Raw genomic sequence first — 22151 nt, forward strand, 5'->3', positions numbered from 1 at the left:
ACTTATAAAAGATTCTTGAACTTACGTTGTAGAATAAAAAATATATAATATATATTACTGTGTATGTATAATTAGAATCTGTAATGTATTGTTATAACATATTTGTGTGTAATAAATTGCAAGTGTTGATATTGTGCAGTTATGTTCAGTATAGATACAAGAGAGTGCTATCTTGGTAGTACCTGATTTAGTGTACTACTTTAAAAATAAAAACTTTCGTAAAAGTTTTAGTGTATATTGTCAAATTCAACGGGGTTATGTTTCTTTTATTTAGAAATCATAAACTGATAAATGATACCCTCCAGCTCTGTTACAACTTTTAAAAAGGGCAATATTTAGAAATGAAAAAACTAAAAAGAAAAGGTAAATAATATATTTCTACCAAATTATTTGTTTTTGGTGTCATCCGTTTAGACTGGAGTTGTTTCCCTTGCACTGTAAAGAAATAAATTGTAAATTGTAAATACCTGCAGCCGTTAAGCTACCACGTGGTAACCATGTGCTACAGGCAGACAGGGCGAGAGGGCTGTAAACAAACAATTTTCAGTCTAAACGGATGAATTAGCAGCCGTGACTAAAAATGATAGACAATAATACCAATACAAGGTTAGTATTTACACGGTGCATTGTTTTTGGTCGTTGTAAAATATGCTGGTTGGTTCTAAAATCATCATATCACCAGGACCTGGGTTCTGGCAAGCCAGTGCCCTTAAAGAAAAATATCCCACAATAAGATAACTCATCTCGTCCGTCGACCCCATGTATAACCCTATCAATATTTTAGCTGCGGTGTCAATAGTTTATCCATTGACAGCAGCTGAATCACATTCCTCATAGTGTTAGTTAGGTACTTATACAATGTACATGCAGTTAATTCTTGTTGTGAGGTTTGTGTCCCCAATTTGATTTGGGATGGACCGACGAGAGAGTGCTTGTGATTGATGATTTCTGGGAGATATGTCAGACTCCTGTGGCTTGATATTTAACATATGCTCTCATGTATTTATCAGCAAGATGAGATTTATAATATTAAAAATCAACTGCTAATTATTTTAATCTAATTTATTTTCACTTTCTAACTTAGATTTTCTCTTATCAAGAGTTAATTTAATCGGTTGTTACAAATGTAATTAGTATTTTGAATATTTGAGATGCCTTGTCATACTTGTTAAAATCCATGGATTGTTGTCCAGTGACTAATATTTCAAAGTTTTATTAATAGGTAATTTTACTAGGCCTATAGTTTTTGTCATTTTTCTTTTCCTATACTAATAATATCTGTAGGTTTTCTAACCCCTACCAAAAATATCTTATTAAAATAATTATAAGCATGTTTTTACAAAATTTACACTAGAAACTAGAAATATATATTGAGGTTTTTTGTATTTTCTGAATAATTTTACTTTTATCGCATACCCGTGTTTATTAAATAATCCCATATTGGGATAAGGGTCTGAGAATATCCTGAAAATAAATTTTTATACGAGAGATCTTTTACACCGGTTGATTCAAACTTTTCCATCATTTTATGTCTTTGTGGTATGTACTTATTACAGTTAAACAGGTAGTGTTGCATGTCGTCCACTACTAAACATGTGTCACACAGTTCACTATTACATTTACCCATTGTGTATTTGAATTTATTAGTGAATATATAACTTGATCTAAGTTTAAATAGAGTTCTTTCTCTTTCTCTTGTACTCTTTGGTATGGTAATACAAAAGTTAACATCTTTTTGAATAGCGTGTAGTTGTTTACTTTTAGTGTTGTTTTCCCAGTATTGTTGCCACATTTTTTTTAATAAATTTTTACATAAACATTTGATATCTTCTTTGTAAAGTGGTATACTAGTTATACATGTCTCTATTGATAGAGCCTTTTTAGCTGCTGTGTCTGCCATTTCATTACCACTTAAACCCACATGACTGGGTATCCATTCTAAAATTATATTCAAACCTAATTTGGACAGTTTACTGTATATATATTGGATGTCATAAATTATTTGTGTTTTAACTTTAAATATACTTCCTGTAATAGCTTTTAGTGCTGACAGTGAATCTACAAATATTACAGTATTTTCTGGTTGAAATTCTTCTAACCAATATAAAGATAAAAGTATGGCTGTCAATTCACACATAAATATTGAAACATGATTTTGTAATTTAAAACCTTTTTTTACTTTAAGTTCTGGAACGACAAAAGCACATGCATTTGTGTTGTTTTCTGGATTCTTAGATCCATCTGTATATATTTTTAAAAAATTACTATACTTGTTATCAATGAGGATATTTCCTTCACTTTTAATTAGGTGAGGACTATCCTTTTTAGTAATAATATTTGTAAGTTCCATTTTGACCTGTGGTTTTAGAACATGCCATGGTGGGGTAGGGAACTCTTTACATTTGTATACAGTATTAATATCTACATTATATTTATTTATAGTATCATGTGCAGTAACACAATATGGTTTTTGATTTTCTTTAATTTTTTCCTTATTAAATTCATATATAGCATTTTCTTGTAAACTTTTTATAGTTGGGTTTGTGTCATTTAGACTAAATATATTCAAAAAAGACTTAGTAATAAGACTTTTTCTTCTCAACTCATATGGGGGGTCACCAATTTCAGTCTGTAATCCACTTATACTGGCAGTTTTATGAGCACCTGCACATATCCTTAATGCTTGGGCTTGAATACTATCTAGTTTTTTCTTGACAGAGTAGGAGGCTGAGTTATAAACCTCACAGCCATAATCTATCTTTGACCTTATCATTGATATATATATTGTTCTCAGGGTAGAACAATTTGCACCCCATTTAGTACCAGTTAATAATTTCATGCAGTTCAACACCCTTGAACATCTACTTTCTATATATTGTACATGTTTTAACCATGTTAGTTTTGAATCGAAAATCATACCTAGAAACTTGACTTCTTTAACAAATGACAATATTGTTTCTCCAAGTTTAAGTTTAATACAAGGAGAACTACTCTTACTAAATATCATAGCTACCGTTTTTGTTTGTGATATTAGGAAACCCCATTTATCACACCAAGTATTTATTGTGTCTATATCCTCTTGTATTCTTTTTTGTAGATATTTAGAACTTTTTCCAGATAACCATATGGCACTGTCATCAGCAAATTGTGACATAGCACAGTACTTTAAATTATTGGATATATCATTCACCATGATGTTAAATAGTGTAGGACTTATACAACTACCCTGTGGTGTACCATTCTGAATTATAAATATTTCAGAGTAAGTATTATTAACTTTAACTTGTATAGTTCTGTCACTAAGAAAATCCTTTACCCATCCCAACATATTACCCCTTATACCTATTGAAGCCATTTTTATTAATAACCCATTTTTCCATAGCATATCAAATGCCTTTTGGAAATCTATAAATACACCAACTGTGAAATGTTTTTTGAGAAATGCTTTATGAATATCATTATCAATTCTAATTATTTGTTCCATAGTATTTCTATTTTTCCTAAATCCACTTTGATTTGGTGTGTAGAAATTATTTTTTTCTAGATACCAACGTAGTCTATTATTAACCATTTTCTCCATAATTTTTACAAAATTAGAAGTAAGGGCTATTGGTCTATATGACTGTGGGTCTGTGGGTTTTTTTCCAGGTTTAAGTACTGGCGATATAATGGAATGTTTCCATTCACTTGGAAGTTTTTGTAAAAACCAAACTCTATTGATAAAAAGTAATAACACAGACAGTGATTTGTCTGTAAATTGTTTGAACATAGAATACGTAATTTTATCTTTTCCAGGGGAGGTATCAGATGTATCACTGATAGCATCTTTTAATTCTTGCATAGTATATGGTTCATTATAACTATCAGAGTTATCCTTATAATAGTGTAATAATTTACTGTACTCCTTTTGATCAATATCTTGTTTCTGATTTTTAAATTTTTCTGAGTAATTATGGTCACTACTGACTTGAGCATAATTTGTAGCAAGTATATCTGCTTTGTCTTGAGTAAATTCATATTTGGTATTATTATATAACAGGGTTGGTAAATTTAATTTTTTAAATGTTTTACCCAACATTGATTTTACTTTTTTCCATACATCTGATAATTTAGTATCATTATTGAGAGAGTTACAGTAGCTCTCCCAATACATAGCTTGTGCAGCTTTGATAGTTTTTCTGCACGTTCTTTCTTTTTCTCTATATATAGTGAAATCAATACCAAGACCTGAATGTTGGGCACGGTTTTTACAGGTGTTCCTTTCTTTAACACATTTAGTGCATTCAGGTGTCCACCATGGTACCTGTGGTTTTTTAGGTTTATTATTTTTTAATTTGACTGGGATGCACTCCCCAGCTATTTTGAGTATTTTGTTTGTTAGTCTTGAACATGTTTCTTCTATATTGTCAGAAATCATGTCAGGACTCAAATGTTCATTACACTTGCTGGAGAATGCCTCCCAGTCTGCTTTCTTATAATTATATACAGATTCAGTTTCATCAATTTGCATTTGTTTATGACTAAAACTAATATTTACAACATGATGGTCACTGCCATAGGAACTAGTGAGGTCAACTGACCATGTTAATTTACTAGCTAGACTAGAATTACAAAAAGACAAATCAATAGGTGACAGTTCTAATGTACCGGGGTTACATCTTGTACCTGTACCATCATTAAGAAGTACTATATCTTTATACTCAAGGAAAGAGAACAGCTCTCTTCCCTTAGTATCTATATTTTTACCGCCCCACATAGTGTGGTGGGCATTAAAGTCTCCACATAGTATAAATTTTCCCTCTATTTGATCAAATATATTGTTATAATGGGGTAGTTTTGTATTTGATGCTGTGTCATAAAGATTGACCAGTGTAATATTATTATTATCATAACTAAATTCAATACATGATATTTCTAAATCACTGTTAATATTCTTTTTCAGATATGGAAGATTTTCTCTGACATATATAGCTGTACCTCCATGTGATTTGGTATTACGTACAGAAAAATCAGCTATTTTATAACCTATTACATGTGGATGATCTTGTTCGTTTTTACACCATGTTTCCTGGAAGCAAATAATATCAGGCTTCATTTGTGACATAGCTATATACTCCGCAGCATTGTTGTTAATGCCGCGACAGTTCCAATGAACAACACTGAACATTATGGTATATAATAATAAACATGATAAATAAATAGTATAATTGATAGCCATTTTTAATTGTATATAGTTAATACTTTATATTGGGCGATAAATGAATTATATCATTTCAGTTGTAACTCTACTAGCCATTTCCAAACCTAATGATAGATCAAAATTTGACCCAAACATCTGTTTTACAACTATTCCTACAAAACCCATAATTGACTTTAAAGTAAAGTCTATGGGTTTAGTAGGAGGGCTCATAGTCTGGTGCATGACAACACTAATTACAGTTACCAAGTCTTGTATGGTACATTTATCTTTTTTGGGTGGTACTGAGCTCTGATCTTTTGGGGTTTTGCTAGTTGATTTAGAGCTTTCTTTATGATGTTCATTGATTTTAAGCTGGTTGGTTGCTTGTTGTAGTGAAATATTTTTAGATTTCACCAGCTTAAGGGCCATTTTTTGTTGGGTCCTTTGTGGACATTCTTTGTCATTAGACATATGTTTACCTTTACAGTTTACGCATTTTAAATCTGTTGAGGTACATTGCTCGTTCTCATGTTCCTCTCCACATTTAATACATCTTTTTTTATTTCTACATTGGTTTGCCATATGCCCAAACCCCTGACATTTATAACATTGAATAGGTTTAGGTACAAATAATTTGGTATTATATGTTTTGTACCCAATATTGATTGTTGCTGGTAGCTGGGGTGTCTGAAAGAACAACTTTATGGATCTAGATGGTTTTCTTTCACCGATTTGTTTGTCAAAGTAGGACATCCTTTGAATTTTACTAACTTTCTGGGCTTTAAGCACCGACACGATATCTTCGTCTTCAACGTTAATGTCTAGAGGCACGTTATAAATAACTCCTATTGATGAAGTTACAGATTTGGGCACACTTGTCCTAATCTGTAATTCACCAATGAGTTTGACGCGTTTTAGCTGTTTCCACTGCGTTTTGTCAGTGCACTCTACTAGTATTTTCCCACTGTTAAGTGGTTTAATTCTTTTTGGGGTACCAACAGTCTCAAGGAGAATCTTTTGGATTTTTATCTGATTTTGGGTGCTAAGTTTAGTATTGGGATCAACACTCTGTAGGACTAGTAAATAGTCATTACCTTTTACTGAGGGTGTATGGGGGAGAGGGGAAGGTGTATTAAGGAGGGTATTATCATTTAGGGGAGATGTACTTGCCATTCTTTTTCGTCTTTTCCTCTGTGTGGACCAGCCATGTTTTTCATAGTCAGAGGATTCCATGTCTGTAGTATCAGTTTCATTGAGGGACTTATAAAATTCTTCCTCATCGAACTGACCAGAATTTGTTTAATCGGACGTCGTAGAGTATATATATATTTTTTTTACCGTATTGTGTATTGAATTGAAACACGAAGTTTAACGCGGACCTCGATGAGAACACCTGGATTGAAAGTTTGCAAACGTTCTGACCAATGAAATTCATTTTACTATGTAACGTGAACCTCAACGAAAGCACCTAAATGATTTTTTTGTGTACTGAATTAAAACATGAACGCGGACCTCGACGAGAACACCTGGATTGAAAGTTTGCAATTGTTCCGACCAATGAAATTCATTTTGATATGTAACGCGAACTTCAACGAAAGCACCTAGATGAAATATTTTATTTCTACGACAATAAATTTTTAATTAGAAATTACCGCTAAAATACAGTAAATAAAAATTATATCAGAGCAACAATGCATAGTTGTTGCTTTTCCATTCTTGTTTTTTTTAATAATGTTGATGTTGATTTTAATTTGGTAGGTAGACTTAAATTAAATGCCCTAAACGTAAATATACGGGTTTTTTTTAAATGCAGAGATTGTCGACTTAGAGCAAGTCAAGGTCGTTAACTTAAATCAACCTACCCATCGTTATCGCAGACTAAAATTTATCTCATATAAACAGAATACATGTTCATTTATAGCAAGACTTTTTGTACGTCACGGTGCATGACAGCACAATAATCCCTTTAACGAATCGGAACCACATTTCACAATTTTCGTTGCTGCTTTTCCACAATTAACGCCCGTTTCGCGTCAGTGACCGGTATTACAATTTGACACAGTTTTAAAAATTTATTGAGCTGTTCCTTCATTTAAATTGTTGTGCAAGACTTAACTGTTTATTAAATTCAACAAATGTCAGCAGTATCTTCATTAGTTTTATTATTTAACACAACATTGTTTTTATTACAAGCTATTTCATATATCAATATACAGCTAGGGAATATTTGTTGTTGACCGAAAATATAAGATACATCGATTTAAACTATGTGAAAAATAAATAATTTTTGTAAGTTACTTTAATTTCCGTGTCTATATTTAATTTACGAGTACACTATAGTAAGACAGAAAAAGAGAAACGGAAATATACAGGAATACCTAAAGTTTCGTAAGTCATTGCAATGGACCCTACATTACTTACAAGTCACAAGTTTTCATAGCACTCAGCAAGTTTTGAAACGAATATGTGAGATAAAGATATACTGCATTTGGGCAAATTAAAAATATGTTAAACATCTAACTATTTTATTTTTAACAGATTTACAAGTTTTGAATTTTTCAAACCGTGCATAAATATTTTATTGTTTTTATTTAAATTCCTTATATGTTACGTGTATTGATCATTTATTTGTTTGTGAAGTATATGACTTTAATAAGAATACACGCATTTATACATGTTATATATATAAGTCGATAAAGTTTGAAACAAATAAACGAAAGATACATCGATTGTTGTGTTGCTTGAGTGATTTACTTGTTAAAAGCTCGGGTCTCAACACGGTTTAAAACGAATTAATACCAGTTTGAAATAGTTTAACGGGGGCGTGGCCTATTTGTTTGACGTAACTTACCGCCAACTTGAATTAAATTGAACGACTGCAAGCGAATCTATTTGACTGGCATTAAAATGATGTGATATGCATTGAAATAAATTAAAAATGATACTAATTTTTGTCAATCTTTATCAAATGACGATTAATCTCATTTAAACAGCGTTAAGGCGTTTTTGTCCGATCAAGTTAAATTCGGGTTACTAGTGTATATTCAGCTATAATACATTCTGACAGCACATTCTTTTCATTTTTTATCCAAGTTTCAACCTACATAAAGTCTTCTATGTATTAAAAAAATACCACTGATTTGAAATTTTTTAATTTTTTTTTATTATTATTTTATTTTGGTTTTTTTGTAAGTTTTTCGATCTCTAAGTTCGTTAGCAATAAAGATCAATGGAAATAATAAAGTTTTTTTATGGTATCTTTTTTTTACAGTTTTGACTGCATCCAAGACTAAAGATGTCAAAGAACAAGAGGCATTAATATTTGAGTGAAAGCGTATTGTTTACAGAAAAAGAAACAGTAGCATATGCATAATAGAGTCTAGTTAAAAAATCAAGAGTCAGTTAAATTGAGTGAAAGCGTCTTGATAAAAGAACAAGAGGCAGTATTGTATGAATGAAATCGTCTTGTTTAAAGAACAAGTCAGTTATGTTTGAGTAAAAGCGTCTTGACAAAGGAACAAGAGGTAAAAATACATGAGTGAAAGCGTTGTTAAAAGAGTAAGATGTAGTTATGTTTGAGTGAAAGCGTCTAGTTAAAAGAACAAGAGTCAGTTATATTTGAGTGAAAGCGTCTTGATAAAAGAACAAGAGATAAAAATACATGAATGGAAGCGTTGTTAAAAGAACACAAAAGGCAGTAATATTTGAATGAAAGCATCTTGTTAAAAGAAAAAGAGGTAGCTATATTTGAGTGAAAGAGCCTTGTTAAAAAAACCAAGTCAGCTATATTGAGTAAAAGCGTCTTGATAGAAGAACAAAAGGTAACAAGACATGAGTGAAAGTGTTGTTTAAAGAACAAAAGGCAATAATATATGAATGAAAACATTTAGTTAAAAGAACAAGAGTCAGTTATATTGAGTGAAAGTGTCTTGTTATAGGAACTATAAACAGTAATATATGAATGGAAACGTCTTGTTAAAAGAACAAGCGGCAAAAATATATGAGCGAAATTGTTTATTTGAGGAACAAACGGTAATAATACATGAGTGAAAGTGTCTTTTTAAAAGAACCAGAAGAATTGATATATGATCGAATTAATTTGTTTTTGTGATGATGGATATTTATCTCATTGTATCTTGATTAAATTCCTTCTGAATGGAAGGTAACCAGGAAGCAAAAGAAGCCTTGACGAATGACATGCAGTATAACTAATTGCAAAAAGTCTGTAAATATTTGATTTAGACATTTCCTGTAATTTGTTTATGATATAACTGTATGATACAGCTAGAAATGAAGTGTATGGGAAGGCTTCTACATAAGTGTATTAATTAGTTCGATCTTACTCTACATGCTCTAGGCGACATATAATTCATTTAATGGTTTTCTTTTATAAATTGTTATTTTGGTGGAGAGTTGTCTCATTGGCACTCACACCACAGTGTCTTATATCTATGGAGATGGTATTTTTTTTAATAATATTTCGATTCGAGTATTGTCTGTGTTGCATAATATACCGGTAGTATAATTCTAAGTGGTTAATTTGTACCCATTTAATCTGTTCATGATAATTACTGATCAATCAAAGAAGGGGGGTTTATAAATGGCGCACAAAACAAATGTACCTCTAACATGTTAATCAATTTGTCACGAGACTGCAACGTCGTTATTGTAATTGAAAAGATATGAAAATCAATATTCGAAACAAAATTTAAAAGTAATTGACAAAACCCAAACCAAGAATATAGTTTAGTATTTTTTGTCAAGTTCAACATGTTCAAGTAAGCTTATAAGAAATTGTCAAATGTTAGCATAAGTGTTGTGTACATGTTATCACTTTTTACAAAATGAATTTGTACAAAAATACTTTTCTCCGATGAAATTTCAAAGCAGAAAGTCACTTATCATATGGAAACATCAAATGATAAAACACACCAAACGAATGGGCAAAAACTGTCATATTCCTGACTTGGTACAGACATTTTCGAATGTAGAAAATGGTGGATTGAACCTGGTTTTATAGCGCTAAACCTCTCACTTGTATGACAGCTTCGAATTTCATTATATATTTACAACGAAGCGTGAACAAAACAAAAATAATAGGTAAAATAGTCACAATATGGGTACAGTAGTCATTACTGTGTCACAATCTCAAAATAAACAAATATTTTTACCAAAAAAAGCACAAAGAGCCTTTATCAAATTTAAAAACCACATCCATTGCTTCGCGTGTTTAACGTCAGAAAAAGATAACGTCACATAGGAAGAAATAAAAAATAGTTTTGTCGTTTAAAGTATTTTCAAAACAATTATAATTTCACATGGAGAATGATGGTATACAGGGATACCAGGAAAAAAACATATTATAAAACATAGTAGAATAACGACATATGTTAATTTTGCAATCGTTTATTTTGTATATTGTTTAAAACTTTATGTGATATGTTTCATATATTATATAAGACTTTAGTTTGTATGTTTTATATTTTGTTTGTAACATTTATTTCTTTTATCGTTATTTCTATTGTAGCAGAACTGTCTATCATCGTACTAATTAGTCCAATTTCAACGTCATAGTTATCTACTAAGTATTGGAAGATATATTCCGATAGGATACTAGTTGGAAATTCTTTAAAATCAGAGGAGTATGTTGTTAGAGACAAAAATTGCCTGTCTTCTTATGCCTTCTTTTCGCACAGTGGTCAGTACAGCTGTAAACGCATCAACTAAATTTGATTTAAAGTCATCTAAAGGGATCATTTCAACCAAATTAATCAAACAGGATGTGATCGTCGCCTCTGTAACAGAATGCGCTATGCAATGCAGCAGTTGCGATTTTTGTGAAACAGCAAGTTTTGATTATGTGACGATGTTTTGCGATCTCTCTACATCATGCTATCTAGAAACACTGGTTTCACAAACTGCAACATTCATAAAGAAACGTCCAGCACAAAGTATGTACATGTATTGAAATCTTTTTTTTCCTTTTCCTTTTCAATATATTTAATATTTTATTTTTTTGAAAAAAATGAAAACAACACGTTAAATTTCGAATCACTTTTCTGCACTTTCTGAACGCCAAAAACTGAATGTGAATGTATAAGTACCGAAGCAATGGAAGAGCTTTATAAAATAAAAGACTGAAAATAGCAAACTTCATCTAAGGTCAATTCTGAATGAGGGGGTAAAAACCTTAGTTTCTTTATAATTTCAAAATTTAAAATTGTTTGTATTGCACAATGTCATGATTTTTTCTCTCTGACTGTTTATAACACCTATTGTATTTCTTCTGATTATTATTAGGTTTTTCCACTTTTCCACTTTTCTGTGGAAAGAACTATTGTATTTGTTCTGATTATTATTATTAAGTCCCTCCACTTTTCTGTGGAAAGACTTATTGTATTTTTTCTGATTATAAGGTCTTTCCACTTTTCTGTAGAAAGACCTATTGTTTTTCTTCTGATTATTTTTTAGGTCTTTCCACTTTTCTCTGGAAAGACCTATTGTTTTTCTTCTGATTATATTTTTTACTTCCGCCTAATTTTGTTCTTGCAATAAATATTTGTTTCGCAACATGTGGCTTAGATATTTGGTATATGATATCGAACAGTTTATGCGTTTTGAAATTTACCCTGTGTAACCGAATACTTTTCTTTGTAGGAGTTATCTCCCCAAACACTGTTTTCCTTGTGTTCACTACTCCTTTGCAACCGTAAAAGATTACGACAAATTTATTTTATAAAATTGATCGATATATCCTTTGCATGATTTGTCCTATTTTGACCGAAGCAATGTGAACGCTCCTTATGAGAGTTATTTCCCCTTATGCATTTGACATAAGTGATATGCATTTCTATCTTGTAAACCATAAGTGATAGAGACCTAGGATCTTTTGATTTGAGGTCCTTGGTCCTAAAAAATGAAAATTAGGTCAATGTCAAAGGTCAAGGTCATATTTTAATTTTTAAATCTGGCTTATTTCCACTCATTTCCAGAAACCGTATAAGATATCGACAAATTATTTTTTCTAAATTGTTAGTTGCAACATGTTGTAACATGTAAATTTTGATTGCAAGGGTATGTTGAACGTAAAAGGGAGTTTTCTCCTCTCTTGTATTCAAAAATACGGGTATGGTAATATAACTCATTAACCAAATATAATTAAGACCTATGGTCTTTTGATTTGAGATCCTTGGTTTATGACCTTGAAATTGATCTCAAGGTCATAGCTAGCCTAATTTGACGTTCTAGATTTTGACCTTTGCTTTTACCTCATATGTATACATGATAAAGCCATGAGACTTTTGACAAAAGGTATCAAACCATTTAACCTTGAAAAAAAAAACCGGAAGTGACCTTGTGTGAACCGGAAGTAGCTATTTTTGTGCTTTATTAATATAAAAGTATATAAAACTAGATATTTTTGGAATCAGTGTCAATTAAGGTAGAGAAGGACACTGAAGACCAAAAAAATCTAGCCAATGAACTTTCTTAAATTTCCCATATATTGTTCATTGGGGTGTACCTAACAAAATATCAAAATTTGAGAATAGGTTTCCAGGCTATTTTTTTAAATATTCTTTGAAAAAGTTACCTCCCTTTGCAGTCCTAAAAATGTCATTTTTTGGCCTATTTAAGCTATAAAGGTACCTGCCAAAACAGACATATATAATTTTTTTTTAACTTTTTCTCAGAACATTATGATAAATGAATATTTTGAAATATTTTAGACATAATTAAATTTTTTTTTTATTTTTTTTTTTTCATAATGGCTACCCTTTTTTGCAATATGCCTGTAACCGGCTTGTGTACAATTTTGCCAAAAAAATATTGTAAAAGTAAAAAAAAAAAAATTGTGTCAATGAACTTTTTTTTAAATTTGTATATAAAATACTTTATATCCATGCTACAAGTTATAAAAATAATAAAGATATGCTTCCAGGGAAAATAAAAAGTTACGGGGGTAGAATGACACCCTGTCACACACCCTTTTATGCAGATTTCATGAAAAATGTTAAAATTTTCACTATTTTTTTTAAATATCTTAACTAAAGGTGGGATTGTTTCTTTAATGAGCATATATTTTGCAGCTTCCATGTCTTTGTAATACTTTTTTTATCCTTTCAATTAACCTTATTTATGCTGAGAGGAGGTTGCATCAGTTTTGAATATTCAGGAAGTTGACAGTTGACCTATGAACATAATCATCATTTTCATGGTTAATAATCCTTGATGAAAAAACTAATCTTTCATTAAATAAGTATTCATAAATATTTATCATACCTTGGTTTTTTTTACCTCATGTGAAAAGGATTGTCCTACTAATTTACATATATCATTACAGTGTATTATGTGTTTCGTGATGTTTTAATTTTAAATTGTATGATTTTGATGTTCTCTTTGTTTAGTAGTTTTGTTGAGTAGTCACTGCTTGGAAATACCAAGATCTTTTAATTGACTGTTGATGTTTATTTTTTAAATACACATAAACATATAGACTATTTTGTATGGACTTTGCTCATTGTTGAAGGCCATACAGTGACTTATAGTTGTTAATTTCTGTGTCATTTTGGTCTCTCATGGAGAGTTGTCTCATTGGTAATTATACATCTTTCTTTTTTTTATATGAATAGTGTAATGTTTGATCTGAATGATTGCTGTGAAAGTCTTGGAAGTGCAAACAAAAATCAACATACTCATAAATCACTGTTCATGATTTTAATGATCATGATGATGTAGAAAAAAGAATATATATATATATATATATATATAAACGAGTCTAAATTGAAAACTACGTTCAAACCTATGACTGCGTTGGATAAAAACCGCAGTTTTTATACGTGTGCATGTCAAACAAATTTCGTTGTAGAAGGGTCTAAAAACAGCACAAACAACATTTTCCAAAAGACCAAAAGAGTGAAAAAGTATATTTAAACAAAACGCATTTGACTAACAGGTCGAACAACTGATGTTCTTTAACCCTGCTGACTGCCATTGACGATTGCCAAATAAAATTGATCACAAGATGTAACAAAATGGATCCTAATATAAATTTAATACGTCACAGAAAAAAAAAATTGTTAACTTGTGGACAGGATGTTGTGCCACAAACATTCGGTGTCAATATTTCTTTAGTACACCATATCCGGATTTCGACAATAAATGTCTCTTCAGTGATGTTAGGGATCGAAACGGTATTTGGAAGGCCATATAAAAAGTACCCTCATTTTTAGATTAACTCTTGAATTTTAAGAGTCAATATATAGGATGAACGGATCATATAAACCGGAGGGAAAATATGATACATGCCCAAACAAAAAATATAAACGAGTCTAAATTGAAAACTACGTTCAAACCTATGACTGCGTTGGATAAAAGCCGCAGTTTTTATACGTGTGCATGTCAAACAAATTTCGTTGTAGAAGGGTCTAAAAACAGCACAAACAACATTTTCCAAAAGACCAAAAGAGTGAAAAAGTATATTTAAACAAAACGCATTTGACTAACAGGTCGAACAACTGATGTTCTTTAACCCTGCTGACTGCCTTTGACGATTGCCAAATAAAATTGATCACAAGATGTAACAAAATGGATCCTAATATAAATTTAATACGTCACAGAAAAAAAAAAAATTGTTAACTTGTGGACAGGATGTTGTGCCACAAACATTCGGTGTCAATATTTCTTTAGTACACCATATCCGGATTTCGACAATAAATGTCTCTTCAGTGATGTTAGGGATCGAAACGGTATTTGGAAGGCCATATAAAAAGTTCCCTCATTTTTAGATTAACTCTTGAATTTTAAGAGTCAATATATAGGATGAAAATGAGGGAACTTTTTATATGGCCTTCCAAATACCGTTTCGATCCCTAACATCACTGAAGAGACATTTATTGTCGAAATCCGGATATGGTGTACTAAAGAAATATTGACACCGAATGTTTGTGGCACAACATCCTGTCCACAAGTTAACAATTTTTTTTTTTCTGTGACGTATTAAATTTATATTAGGATCCATTTTGTTACATCTTGTGATCAATTTTATTTGGCAATCGTCAAAGGCAGTCAGCAGGGTTAAAGAACATCAGTTGTTCGACCTGTTAGTCAAATGCGTTTTGTTTAAATATACTTTTTCACTCTTTTGGTCTTTTGGAAAATGTTGTTTGTGCTGTTTTTAGACCCTTCTACAACGAAATTTGTTTGACATGCACACGTATAAAAACTGCGGCTTTTATCCAACGCAGTCATAGGTTTGAACGTAGTTTTCAATTTAGACTCGTTTATATTTTTTGTTTGGGCATGTATCATATTTTCCCTCCGGTTTATATGATCCGTTCATCCTATATATTGACTCTTAAAATTCAAGAGTTAATCTAAAAATGAGGGTACTTTTTATATGGCCTTCCAAATACCGTTTCGATCCCTAACATCACTGAAGAGACATTTATTGTCGAAATCCGGATATGGTGTACTAAAGAAATATTGACACCGAATGTTTGTGGCACAACATCCTGTCCACAAGTTAACAATTTTTTTTCTTTCTGTGACGTATTAAATTTATATTAGGATCCATTTTGTTACATCTTGTGATCAATTTTATTTGGCAATCGTCAATGGCAGTCAGCAGGGTTAAAGAACATCAGTTGTTCGACCTGTTAGTCAAATGCGTTTTGTTTAAATATACTTTTTCACTCTTTTGGTCTTTTGGAAAATGTTGTTTGTGCTGTTTTTAGACCCTTCTACAACGAAATTTGTTTGACATGCACACGTATAAAAACTGCGGTTTTTATCCAACGAAGTCATAGGTTTTGAACGTAGTTTTCAATTTAGACTCGTTTATATTTTTTGTTTGGGCATGTATCATATTTTCCCTCCGGTTTATATGATCCGTTCATCCTATATATTGACTCTTAAAATTCAAGAGTTAATCTCATTCATCACCAGTCACGTCTCAGTCATTACAGCTGAACGGACGTGCTGGGCCAGCTCTCCTTTACCCGCTATCTTCGATGAGGGTTTACAGTTAGATATCAACGACTTACTACTTAAGATGACAGAAACCAATCCATGCCGTACAGATAGACGTAGTAGTTGGCGTACCCGCGTTAACATGCACTCCAAAACCATTGTATTATGGGGAGTGTTATGCCGATTAACGTCCGAGGGCTGTATCCTAGGCTGTTGGGTGATATGACCTTCATTTCACTGCCTCACGGCTTTGGTCTTGATAATGCTTCCTGTCATCTTTCGAACTACGTCCGAGATCATCTACCTGTACTCCATCATCGAGGCTAGCGGGCTGCCAAGCTGACCAAACTGGCCCTGAAAGCAGCCGTTGTGAAGAATAAAGACCAAAATAGTAAAAAACCAAAATCTACTCACCAAAACCAAGATGGCGGCCTCCATATTGCGACCTCCACTACTTGTTCCTGACCCATGGCACCAGAATATTTAAAGCTCACCAAACGCCTTCGGGCACCGAGCCGACCGTGCGAGGGCTGAAAGGCCAGTCAAGGTCGTTAAACACCACCACATATATAGAGTTAATCTAAAAATGAGGGTACTTTTTATATGGCCTTCCAAATACCGTTTCGATCCCTAACATCACTGAAGAGACATTTATTGTCAAAATCCGGATATGGTGTACTAAAGAAATATTGACACCGAATGTTTGTGGCACAACATCCTGTCCACAAGTTAACAATTTTTTTTTTTCTGTGACGTATTAAATTTATATTAGGATCCATTTTGTTACATCTTGTGATCAATTTTATTTGGCAATCGTCAATGGCAGTCAGCAGGGTTAAAGAACATCAGTTGTTCGACCTGTTAGTCAAATGCGTTTTGTTTAAATATACTTTTTCACTCTTTTGGTCTTTTGGAAAATGTTGTTTGTGCTGTTTTTAGACCCTTCTACAACGAAATTTGTTTGACATGCACACGTATAAAAACTGCGGTTTTTATCCAACGCAGTCATAGGTTTGAACGTAGTTTTCAATTTAGACTCGTTTATATTTTTTGTTTGGGCATGTATCATATTTTCCCTCCGGTTTATATGATCCGTTCATCCTATATATTGACTCTTAAAATTCAAGAGTTAATCTAAAATTGAGGGTACTTTTTATATGGCCTTCCAAATACCGTTTCGATCCCTAACATCACTGAAGAGACATTTATTGTCGAAATCCGGATATGGTGTACTAAAGAAATATTGACACCGAATGTTTGTGGCACAACATCCTGTCCACAAGTTAACAATTTTTTTTTCTGTGACGTATTAAATTTATATTAGGATCCATTTTGTTACATCTTGTGATCAATTTTATTTGGCAATCGTCAATGGCAGTCAGCAGGGTTAAAGAACATCAGTTGTTCGACCTGTTAGTCAAATGCGTTTTGTTTAAATATACTTTTTCACTCTTTTGGTCTTTTGGAAAATGTTGTTTGTGCTGTTTTTAGACCCTTCTACAACGCAATTTGTTTGACATGCACACGTATAAAAACTGCGGTTTTTATCCAACGCAGTCATAGGTTTGAACGTAGTTTTCAATTTAGACTCGTTTATATTTTTTGTTTGGGCATGTATCATATTTTCCCTCCGGTTTATATGATCCGTTCATCCTATATATTGACTCTTAAAATTCAAGAGTTAATCTAAAAATGAGGGTACTTTTTATATGGCCTTCCAAATACCGTTTCGATCCCTAACATCACTGAAGAGACATTTATTGTCGAAATCCGGATATGGTGTACTAAAGAAATATTGACACCGAATGTTTGTGGCACAACATCCTGTCCACAAGTTAACAATTTTTTTTTTCTGTGACGTATTAAATTTATATTAGGATCCATTTTGTTACATCTTGTGATCAATTTTATTTGGCAATCGTCAATGGCAGTCAGCAGGGTTAAAGAACATCAGTTGTTCGACCTGTTAGTCAAATGCGTTTTGTTTAAATATACTTTTTCACTCTTTTGGTCTTTTGGAAAATGTTGTTTGTGCTGTTTTTAGACCCTTCTACAACGAAATTTGTTTGACATGCACACGTATAAAAACTGCGGTTTTTATCCAACGCAGTCATAGGTTTGAACGTAGTTTTCAATTTAGACTCGTTTATATTTTTTGTTTGGGCATGTATCATATTTTCCCTCCGGTTTATATGATCCGTTCATCCTATATATTGACTCTTAAAATTCAAGAGTTAATCTAAAAATGAGGGTACTTTTTATATGGCCTTCCAAATACCGTTTCGATCCCTAACATCACTGAAGAGACATTTATTGTCGAAATCCGGATATGGTGTACTAAAGAAATATTGACACCGAATGTTTGTGGCACAACATCCTGTCCACAAGTTAACAAATTTTTTTTCTTTCTGTGACGTATTAAATTTATATTAGGATCCATTTTGTTACATCTTGTGATCAATTTTATTTGGCAATCGTCAATGGCAGTCAGCAGGGTTAAAGAACATCAGTTGTTCGACCTGTTAGTCAAATGCGTTTTGTTTAAATATACTTTTTCACTCTTTTGGTCTTTTGGAAAATGTTGTTTATATATATATATATATATGCAAAATAAATTTTATTTCACATCATATTTTTTTATGTAATTGCAGACATTTTACAGACAACAATTGATTTTTATCTAGATGGACCATGTTTCAATAATATAAAACAAACCACTGTATTAATTTTCAAAATATTATGATACTATAACATCAATTTCCAATACATATCCAGGATGAGAATGTGGATGACACTTGTACAAAAGTATACTCTCAAAAACAAAAAATAAATATGGAGCAGATTCAGTTTCCAAGGGACTCACTAGAACGTTTGTCCAATTTCATGAAAACTGCATTCTCTGAAAATATATTTGTGAGTGACTTGGTCCAGTTTATTAACCAATAAATTCCTGTAAAAAAGCGTTTAATCCTTATTCTTTAATTTAGGCCCAAAAAAAATAATTTTCCACACTCGTTATCACCATCATAGGGTAATACATGTAGTATATTTGTGTCATTGAATTGGCCAGGCACATGAATTTATTTGTTGGTTCACACAAAAATATGTACTCCTTGTTACTAAAAGTCTTATTATGATCATCAAAGGAATATTTTGTGTTTGTATTCAATTTAAAGATTAACGCCATGTGCAAATAAATAGTTTTAACATTGAGTCAGATTGTGTTACATGAACTATTGCCTCATTGATTACAAAAAGAAGTTTGGTCAACGTCCTCTATCGAGAAATAAACAACTTCATGAACAACTACTGGAGGTCCTCTCGACCAATTATATAAAAGTATTCCCTTATATGCAAATCATATAAGAAGTATGATAATATAATATCAATTTACAATACATATATATATCCATGTCAATGAGAATGTGGATTAAACTTGCAAAGGTGTTTAGTCTCAAAAATAAATATGGGGCAGATTCAGTTTCCAAGGGACTCACTAAAACGTTTGTCCAATTTCATGAAAACTGCAATCTTTAAAAAACAGATTCCATTAATACTTCATATAATCTTTCACAAAGTTCATCCTCCTTTGACTGATTTGAACTTATAGCATACATGTAACATCTAAGTATGTAAGCAATAACTCTTTTCCCCTTCAGCTCTTTGTACTTATTTGCTGCTGCATACAGTTGTTTTGACAGATTTTTCTTGACATGGTTTTTGTAGTCTCTTTTTTTTTATGTTTGCAAACTTTTGCTTCAGTCTTGAGGTTGTTGTGGAGTCATTGTCTGCGTGAATGATCCCAACTGTGCACCCTCTGTTGTCCATCCTAGTAACCATTGATAAAGCCATGTCAGGCTCCATGCCTTTACTTGACCCTGTAACAAAAAAGGACACTGTAAATACTACAATTTCTTACATGAGAACTATTTAAGATGACTGAAACTTATTTCATCTCCCTTTTTATACAAGTAACTTAAACTAGAGGCTCTAAAGAGCCTGTGTCGCTCACCTTGGTCTATGTAAATATTAAACAAACAAAGCAGATGGATTCATGACAAAATTGTGTTTTGGTGATGTTGATGTGTTTGCACATCTTACTTTACTGAACATCCTTGCTGCTTACAATTATCTCTATCTATAATGAACCTTGGCCTAGTAGTTTTAGTGGAAAATGTAAATAAAAAATTACAAATTTTATGAAAATTGTTAAAAATTGACTATAAAGGACAATAACTCCTTAGGGGGTCAATTGACCATTTCGGTCATGTTGACTTATTTGTAAATCTTACTTTGCTGAACATTATTGCTGTTTACAGTTTATCTCTATCTATAATAATATTCAAGATAATAACCAAAAACAGCAATATTTTCTACAACATTTTGTACAAGGGTTTAGATTGAGAAAAAAAATTGTAACGATTTCTGACAGCAGGACAAATTTGAAGGTGAATTGCAATCATATTCCTACAAACTTCACATGGTTTAGGCTAAAATAGTTTGTAAAAAATGAACAGATGAAGGGGTGCTGAAAATTATTGTTTACCTCATTTCACCAACTATATCCTTCAGATGAAGTGGGTGTTGCATTTGTTGCAAAAGAGTTGTTCCGCTAGAACTTCCAACTCAACAACCCTCCTGCCTTCATTCCATGAGAAGTTTTCACTCCGCCCGATATCAGTTGAAACCGTAACATTCGAGGCAATGTTTTCAACTAATACCGGTGTCTCTTCTTTTGTCGGTTCCGGTAGCAATTCTCCCCTCGAACCGTAATCATGGTCTCCCCATTGATTCAATTTACCACTCTCATTCAAAGAGTCCATCCTTGTGGATTTTTTAAATCTATCTTTCTTTATAAACCGACCGCGAACACGAAGGCGGTCGCAGTCGTCTGCCATTTTTGTTGTTTACCTTGTCTACCAATTGCGTAAAAAAAGAATCGGATCCGATTTTAATTACGCAAAATGCACGTGTTAGTAGGTCATGTGATACCCGTCCGTCTCTACCTTAAATATTCAAATATTATCGGAAGAAACATTTTTCAAACCGGAAGTAACAAATTATCTCCCTTATTTAAAAAATATGTATAGAAACCATATATTTTTGGACTCAGCGTACAATAAGCTATCATTTGATGATTGAAATGACATTTTAAACTTAATTTTACAACTTTAATATTAGAATACATTGTTTTTGGTGGAAAGACCTTCAATTGTTCTCTGAACAATTGGTTTTTAATTATTATAATTATTTTTTTTCTTCCGCCAAATTTTGTTCTTGCGATAAATTTTTGTTTCTCAATATGTCGCTTAGATATTTCTTATATGGTATTGTATAGTTTATGCGCTTTTAAATTACACCCAATTATCTCCCATTCATCATACTAAAGTATATAGAAACTATCAGTGTGAAAGAAGCTATCATGTGAGACCTGAAGTGACATTCATTTCACCGGTAGCATATTATCTCGCTTGCATCACTCAAAAATAGAATTAACCAATTATTTATCGCATTTATAAGTATGAAGAAACTATCTTCTTTGATGGGTTTTTAATTATTTTTTTTTTCTTCCGCCAAATTTTGTTCTTGCGACAAATGTTTGTTTCGCAATATGTCGCTTAGATATTTCTTATATGGTATTATATAGTTTATGCGCTTTTAAATTTTACCCTGCTAAGCCGAACCATTTTCTTTGTAAGTGTTATCTCCCTATTTACTGTTTATCATCTTAGTGCATCTCCTTCGTAACAAAAAAAGATATCGACAAAATTGTTTTGACAAATTGTTTGTTACGTCCTCAGGAATTTTTGACTTATTTGGATTGAAACGATTTGATGAAATTTTATAGAAGTTATCTACCTTTACAAAATAAATTTGTCGGTATGTTTTTTAACTCATAAACAGTTAACCGTATAACCCTATAATGTTTTTATTTGAATCCCCTAGGTCCTAACTTAGAAAATGAGGTCAAGGTCAAAGGTCTAGGTCAAGTTCTCAATTGTGA

The 22151-nt window shown here is 32.0% G+C and overlaps 1 long non-coding RNA gene across 1 annotated transcript; it reads left to right on the plus strand.

The window, feature by feature from the left end:
- The first annotated feature begins 480 nt into the window (after positions 1 to 480).
- On the plus strand, positions 481 to 5176 carry LOC143074740 (uncharacterized). Its single transcript, XR_012978047.1, has 3 exons — positions 481 to 606; positions 3098 to 3262; positions 4943 to 5176. It is a non-coding gene; the product is annotated as an uncharacterized LOC143074740 (long non-coding RNA).
- The last annotated feature ends 16975 nt before the right edge of the window (positions 5177 to 22151 follow it).

Source organism: Mytilus galloprovincialis, chromosome 5 (genome assembly GCF_965363235.1).
Source record: "Mytilus galloprovincialis chromosome 5, xbMytGall1.hap1.1, whole genome shotgun sequence".
Classification (NCBI taxonomy): Eukaryota; Metazoa; Mollusca; class Bivalvia; order Mytilida; family Mytilidae; genus Mytilus; species Mytilus galloprovincialis.